General features: G+C 44.4%; 1 long non-coding RNA gene across 2 annotated transcripts in view; it reads right to left on the reverse strand.

Moving 5' to 3' along the window:
* The window catches only part of LOC109292441, a 209582-nt gene that overhangs the window by 100550 nt on the left and 102131 nt on the right, over positions 1-6901 (reverse strand). The window contains exon 3 of one of the 2 annotated variants that reach the window (XR_002096122.1): positions 4401-4749. The exons of the other annotated variant lie outside the window; for it this stretch is intronic. This is a non-coding gene — a long non-coding RNA (uncharacterized LOC109292441). Of the gene's footprint in view, positions 1-4400; positions 4750-6901 lie in introns of those variants that run through there. 2 annotated transcript variants of the gene reach the window in all.

Here is a 6901-nt window from a genome sequence, read left to right on the forward strand (position 1 = left end):
CCAGGCAAAATGTTTCATTTCCAAAATGCCAAATTATTCTCTAACTGAAGTTTTTCATCTTATTTTAAAGAGGTGTTGTCCAATTACAAACTGACGTACATTTAATTTTTAAAATGAAGCATTTTATTTTGTGTCAAATGAAACATTCTGGGTTCATGCAAAGAGCTTTATTGGTTTTGTGTTCTAGAAAACAATTTTGTAAATTGTTTTGACTCAGCTATTAAACAGAAGAAGTCTATGATTGACTTAACCTACTTTTGAAGTTTGTTTTTTCCATAAACTTGAGGGCAAGAAATGTTCATTTTTTTAAAAAGCAGAGATGGACAACACAGAGGAATACCAAACAACCTGAGGATGGAAGATGAGGGTGGAAAATGCAGTGGGAAGTGATCCAGGGCTAGAAACCAAACACATTTCAAAACAGATCTGGTTTTGTAATCATAGATTGGGAAAGACTGAGGAAAGCATCTGTGGTCCCAGCCCTCCCAGCTCCAGCATGCATAGCATGCCACTTGCCTGCCTTTTTTCTCAGGCGTAAGAGTACATAGCTGTAATGTCGCCATTGGCACTCTGCCTACTTCAACATTCATCTGAAAATTGCCCTCCTATGGACTTGCCCTCCTTCCAGGCAACTTTACTGACCTCCCAGCTCTCTCTACTCTCTTGTCCATCCCTGCCCTAGTCCTTTTCCTTTGCATCACCTAACCTGTGACAAGGTGAGCCTTTGTTTCAGGACCTGCCATCTGGATCAGTCCCATCATTGCATCATTTCATTTTAGGTCTTAGAGGACATCTCTCGTGTTCCTTGCCCATCACACTTAACTTCTACCCTGTGCCTTTCATTTTTTTTAATCCTCTAAGGTTCAAATTGTATCGTACTGCTTTTCATCTGTGCTAGAAAGACTCCAGGTTTTTTGCTTTTGAAAAGACAGAAATGTCTGAGTCCCCTTCCTTCTAGTACTTGAACTGGTCCAGAGAATGATCTGATGCAGAAAGCTGCTGCTGCTTTCAGTTTTGATCGTGTCAGCAGAAGATAGCTAGCTCTCAGGAACATAAACAGCCTGAGGTGCAGTGCCCTAGGGGTCACCTTGAAACTGTATCTTGTCATCACCATTGTATTGTCAGTTTTGCAGAAGAAGCACTTTTTTCCAGCTCAGGTTTAACTTTATGCCTGTTCAGGTCTTTGCATACATCTATTGGTGTATTGGGGGTTGGAGATGAGCTGATATAATTCCTTCCCCCCTTCTGAATTCCAAGATTCATATATAAAAAAGAGATAAAATGAAGTGGTGCTTTCGGTGCAAGGATGAGGGTGGAGAGGAAGGCAGAGTTGGCAACTGCGTGGTAGCTCTCAAATAATTCTGTGAGCTGTCAGGCATTTGCTCTTAGAAAAACTTGCTGGGTTGCAGTGCTTTCCAGGAGAGGAATGTGTTTAAAATGACAATGTGAGAATAGTTAGGTTGGTGGTTAGAGCAGCTGGTGAGTGATGCCCCAGCCTAGATAACTGGGAGCCTTAACGTATGCAGTAGAAGTCTGTATTAAGTGAGAAGCTCATAAGAAACTTTAAAAACTGGGCCAGCGCCCTTTTTAAAGCTGTTTTATGATGCAGAAAGAATGAATGAGAACATTCCTGCATCTTTTGTATTTAAGGATTTTCCCTCCCATTCTTGTTATCTTTTCACTTTTTAAAATACAAAAACATGTATACTTTCTTCCTCTTCCATTGCTGGAGGAATTCAGTTGGGGTTGGGACTGGAGACGTTACAGAGGATATTGAACGTGAATTTGCCCACCTAGACTGAAGGCCCAGGAATGATGAATATGCACCAAAGATGTCTCTCCCACATGCGCTCACTGGACATTGGAGTTAAATGAGTATTATCAAAAAATGTTGTGGCTTAACAATTCTTCCCTTTTCTGTCCAGATTCAAGTTTCCTAGATAAGGTGACTTTTCAAATGTGCCTAAGTCTCATTTACGGAAGTGACGTATATAAGAGCTGAGTGTTAATGGGACACAGTCCTCTAAGCACTCATTTATTTAGGTGTTTTTGAAAAATGTACCCAAGGCCATATTTTCCAATGGGGCAGGAAGCAAAATCACCTAGCTCTAGTTTTTATTTTTTCTTTTCAAAGACAAACTTTTCAGGATATTTTATGCAGAAATCTCTCTTGTAACAGGTCATTTTTAAGGCATTCCCTTCTGAAATTAGCAGGGCAGAAAATCAAGCTGTTATAAAAACTGCTGCAGTCATAAGCTAGCAGCTTTCTATTAAGTGACCCTTGCCAATTTGGAAGGAGAGAGGAGGTGAAAGCAGTCAGCTAAATTAAAAACAGATAAAGTCATGAAAGCAAGACAAAAATGTTACTCTTGTAATTAGTCTGCAGCCTCTGTCTCGAAGTCGTTTCCCACCTCGTCAACCAAGCCAGAGCAAAAAATACCTGGCATATGCTGCTGGTCCTGCCCAGGGTTTTGCACAAGCATATGGCTAAGCAGATCTAGTGGTTTCAGCTTCTCTGGCCTGCTGCCAGCCGGCAGTAAGATTTATTGAGAAAATCCCCACACAGTGTTGCAGAGAGAGCCATCTCTTGGCAGGTGCTCCCCCATCACTGGCTACTAATTTTGCGACCTTTGATTCTCCTGAACCTCTGGCCACCTTTCTCTGCAGCATCTTACAGACTTTTCCAGAGGAAAAAAGTCTTTCTTCTAACTTTCCTTTCCCCCACATTTCATATATTGCATGACCCCTCATCTCATCCATTGTGAGCAGACCATTTCTCCCCCAACCACCTCAGCTTCTCTTCCATGATGCCCTCCACACAAGAAACGTCCTTTCGGAAGTAGTCCAAAAAACTCCTATTACTGCCGCCTGGGTAACTAACCAGCTACATGGCCCTTAACTATTCATGCTGTGTACAATGCTCATCCTTTGACGCACTTGGTGCTGGGCCAGCGAGGTCACATCCTGGGCCCCCACGTTGTGGCCCCCTTTGGCCTGAGAGTCCCACGTAGAGGAGAAAAAGAGGGGAGGGGGCACTGAATGGCAGGCCTGTGTCTGGGCTGAGCCCCCCTGGCCTTGTCCCACGTTTCTCTGGCTAAGCCCCTCAGCCTGGGGTCCGCTGTCCCAGGCCCCAGCTCTGTCCTCCTGGACTCTGGCCTCCTCAGCCTCTGGTCTCACCTTTGCGAGCTCCAGGCTTGCTGTCTTTTATTTCTGCCCTCTGCCAGACAAGGATAGTCTTTCTGCTTCCTAGGTCACAGCCCCAAGAAGGGCTCTATGCTGAGGGCCCCTGCTGTACCCCTGTGGCCTCCAATCCACCCCTTTCAGTCGTGTCAGTCCTCCAGTAGAAACGAAACCCCCGAAACATGAGTGTCTGCTCCACAATAAAAGGTTCCCCTCCCAGGGGTAGCTCAGCCTGGTGCTCGTAAGTCTCTCCCTGTGAGTCCATTTCTGCCCCCAAGCCTGTCGGTCACTGCTCGTACCATTTTATTCCAAAGCTCTTTGCCCCCATTAGCTTCCCCAACTGGGGAAGACCAGTTACTCCTGGACTCCCTCTCCTCTTTACTAATGGGGTAGGGGTCCCATTATACTTGCATTCATTGTTTCCTATTTTCTTGCTCACCTCTGTAACAAACAATCTGCCATTTAAAAAACTGACCCGTAATGTTCATTGGCAAGTGTTGCATCCAAAATATCACAGGTTTTGAGAACATCATAACTCTATGGCGGGGCGGACAATTATTTCGGGTGGAGGGCCGCTTACTGAGTTTTGGCAAGCCATCAAGGGCCTCATGACAGGCAGCCAGGGGCAGATAAATATTAATTTTCTTAATTTTGAGGGGGCCCCATGGGCCAGATAGAATGGCCTGGTGGGCCGCATCTGGCCCCTGGGCCGCATTTTGCCCACCCCTGCTCTATGGCCTTGTTTTTAAAGCTCCGTTGTTTTGAGCAGCCAGTGTAGAATCACTATCGTGTTTCTATCACAGAAAGGTTTCAGAGACTGGGTCCTACTCCCTGCTTCAGCCCTTTTGCAGCTAGGGTGGGGATAGAAAAACTGAAGTATCTTTTTCTTTAGACTCTGAAACCTGCCCTCCATGGTGGTGGTGGGGATGGTACAAATGATAACCCCTGCTTAACATTGTTTTGCTTAGCACTATTTCCATATAGCGCTCATTTTACATTGATACGCAATTCCACTTAGCGCTCAGCAAGTTTCATTATAACGTTCACGGGCATCGTACAGCTGGCACTGAAACTGATATTAATCCTGGCAGCCCTGATTCTGGTGATTTTGGTGGCTTTAGAAAGTGAAAGTTGGTTTCGCTTAATGCTCAGTTTTTCAGGAACCAATTAAGAGTGCTAAGCGGGGATTGCCTGTAATGACCTTTAGAGCGGGCCTGAAGATGCTTTTGATTGTCTGGAGATCCAAGCAGTGCCCGAGAACCACCTTAATCCCACCCTGTATTCCCAATACACGCATCTTCACTTTGTAGCTGTGGTACAATATCTGGTCCAGGTTTTGGTATAATTGTTTCAATGTACTAACTGTTGAGGTGCCTGCCTTGTTCTCATGACCACTGTGTAAAAGTTCCTTGCTAATTAAGTCTAAACCCTAGGTTCCCAATTCAGCAAAGCATTTAAGCCTGTGTTCAAGTGCTTTGCTGAATAGAGATGAGATTGTGTGTGATTTTTAACAGTCCGCATGTCTGAGTGCTTTGAATTGGAGCCTGATTTGCAACCTTCAGAACATCGCTGTAAAAGAAAATTCAAGTTGTAAGTTATCCAAGCAGCTCAACCAAGAATATAAAACTTTAAAATGTTGAATTTGGCTTCTGTAACTTGAAATGACTGAAAGGATTTTTTTCCCTAAACAGTAAAAGGAAAGTCTCTGTTCTTTGCTGAGATGCTGTGGGCCAACTTTCAGGGCAAAATATTGTTTTTTGATAGGGGATTCTAATGTGAAAACTGAGATTCTAATGGTAATTCACACACGGTGGGGGGGTTTTGGTGGGGGGGGGTTAATTATAAAAGATAAAACATTTTCCAGGTGTCCATCAGCTGAACATGCTACATGCTACCATTCCAGGTTTCAGTACGAGCACAGATTCAGCAAACTTTATCACTGATTCTACTGTAAGTTACTGAACCCAGGAACTGGTTAAAAAATAGTAACACCCAGACTGTTATTTCACTGATGGCGCTCATCATTTGTCACTAAATTGTCAGTTTATAATCTCAATATTCCTAAACTGGTGTCATACATATATAAATAAGTATTGCATATGCACAAGCTAGTAATTAAATGCACAAAATGGGTGTATGTATACTGGTAACTCCACAGCTGTATATTTTGTTTGTACACATTTGAAAAAGAAAAGATGTTAAAGAGCAAATACTAAGAAATGTGACACAACCCTGGAAATATAAAAGTGAGCTAAGCAAAAGCAGTAGAAAAATCATCTTAATGGCTAATGAAATTTTTGAACAATTATATAATTAGATTGCATTAATCATTATAAAATATTATTCCCCTTTAAACATCTGTTTCAATTCTTTAGTAACAATCTGGGTAGTGCCATGAATAATGGGATTTTGGATTGCATTGAAGGGTGTGTGTTATCTGAAAACTAGTATAGAATATCTCACATTTGGCAGATTGTAAGGGAAAAAATAAGTTTTGTTCTTAATTAAGGTATAGAGATTTTTCAGGGAAAACTGTCTCTTCACAATGGAAAAGAAAATCTGATATAAAACTTATGCACATCTAGTCACATCGGCTAAGTACAGATGTTCAATACCCAAAGCACTGTAGATTAGAACAGGAGCCAACTGAACAGATGTTCACTGTTCGGGGGTGTGGGTGCTCAATGCCTGCCTGCACTGGCCGCTGGGGGCACTCCAGCATGCCTCCCAGGAGACTACCAGAACAGCCCCTCTCGCCAGCCTCACCCGCCCCCCCATCGTCAGCTGGTGACTGTCAGCAGCAGCTGGGGGGGGGGAGAGAGTCCCCCCCACAAAATGCTGGGTGGGGTTTCAGGGTGGGATGGGATGGGTCAATGCTGGGGGGAGCTCCCTTCCCCTGCTTCCACCCCGCTGCCCCCCAGCCTCTCAATGGCTACAACCAGCAGCTGCAGCATGGTGCAACCCAGCTGGGCTGCTGTAGGAAAAGGGCTCCAAGGTCTGTGTCCCTGCAGCAGCCCCCACCAGGAAGAGCTGTAGTATGGCTCAGATGGGGACAGGGGTTGCAGGGGGAGAGACCCCAGAGTCCTTTCTCCACAGCACCCCATTCCACTCCCACCTCCCTCCAGCTCAGACCGGGTAAAGCAGAGAGGGGGAAGCAAGCAGCACTGAGCTGGTGCTTTCCAGGCCTGAACTGGAGTGGGGTAGAGGTGGAAAAAGGAAAAAAAATTACCAGAGGGAACACAAGTTTTCTAAGGCGCTCTAAAGCAGACCACCTTCTTCTGATACCTCATTTGAGGGTTAATTTTTTGCATGATCAGACTCTTTAAAAGCACTCTGCAGCCCTGCATATGTCACGGCATGGCTGTAAACAGTTTTTTGCATACTTAAAGAGCACAAAGTGCAATGCCTGTACCTAGCCATAGGGTGCTTATACAAGTTACATTTTTTGCATTATTGGGCCCCTGAAAGTGCTCTACAGCCATGCCATGACACATGTGCATGGCTTTAGAGGGCTTTTAAAGTGTCTGATCATGCAAATAATTAACTTTCCTTAAATGATGTAGCAGATGAAGGTGCTCTGCTTCAGAGCACCTTAGGGAACCTGTGTTCCTTAGGATTAATTTTTTGCTTGTTCTACCTCTTCCTCCCTCCAGCTCATGCTGGGCAAGCAGCAGCTCAGTGCTTCTTGTCTCTCCCTCTCTGCTTTGCCCAGACTGAACTG

The sequence above is a fragment of the Gavialis gangeticus genome, unplaced genomic scaffold (assembly GCF_001723915.1).
Source record: "Gavialis gangeticus isolate Ggan-Ray unplaced genomic scaffold, GavGan_comp1, whole genome shotgun sequence".
Taxonomy (NCBI): Eukaryota; Metazoa; Chordata; order Crocodylia; family Gavialidae; genus Gavialis; species Gavialis gangeticus.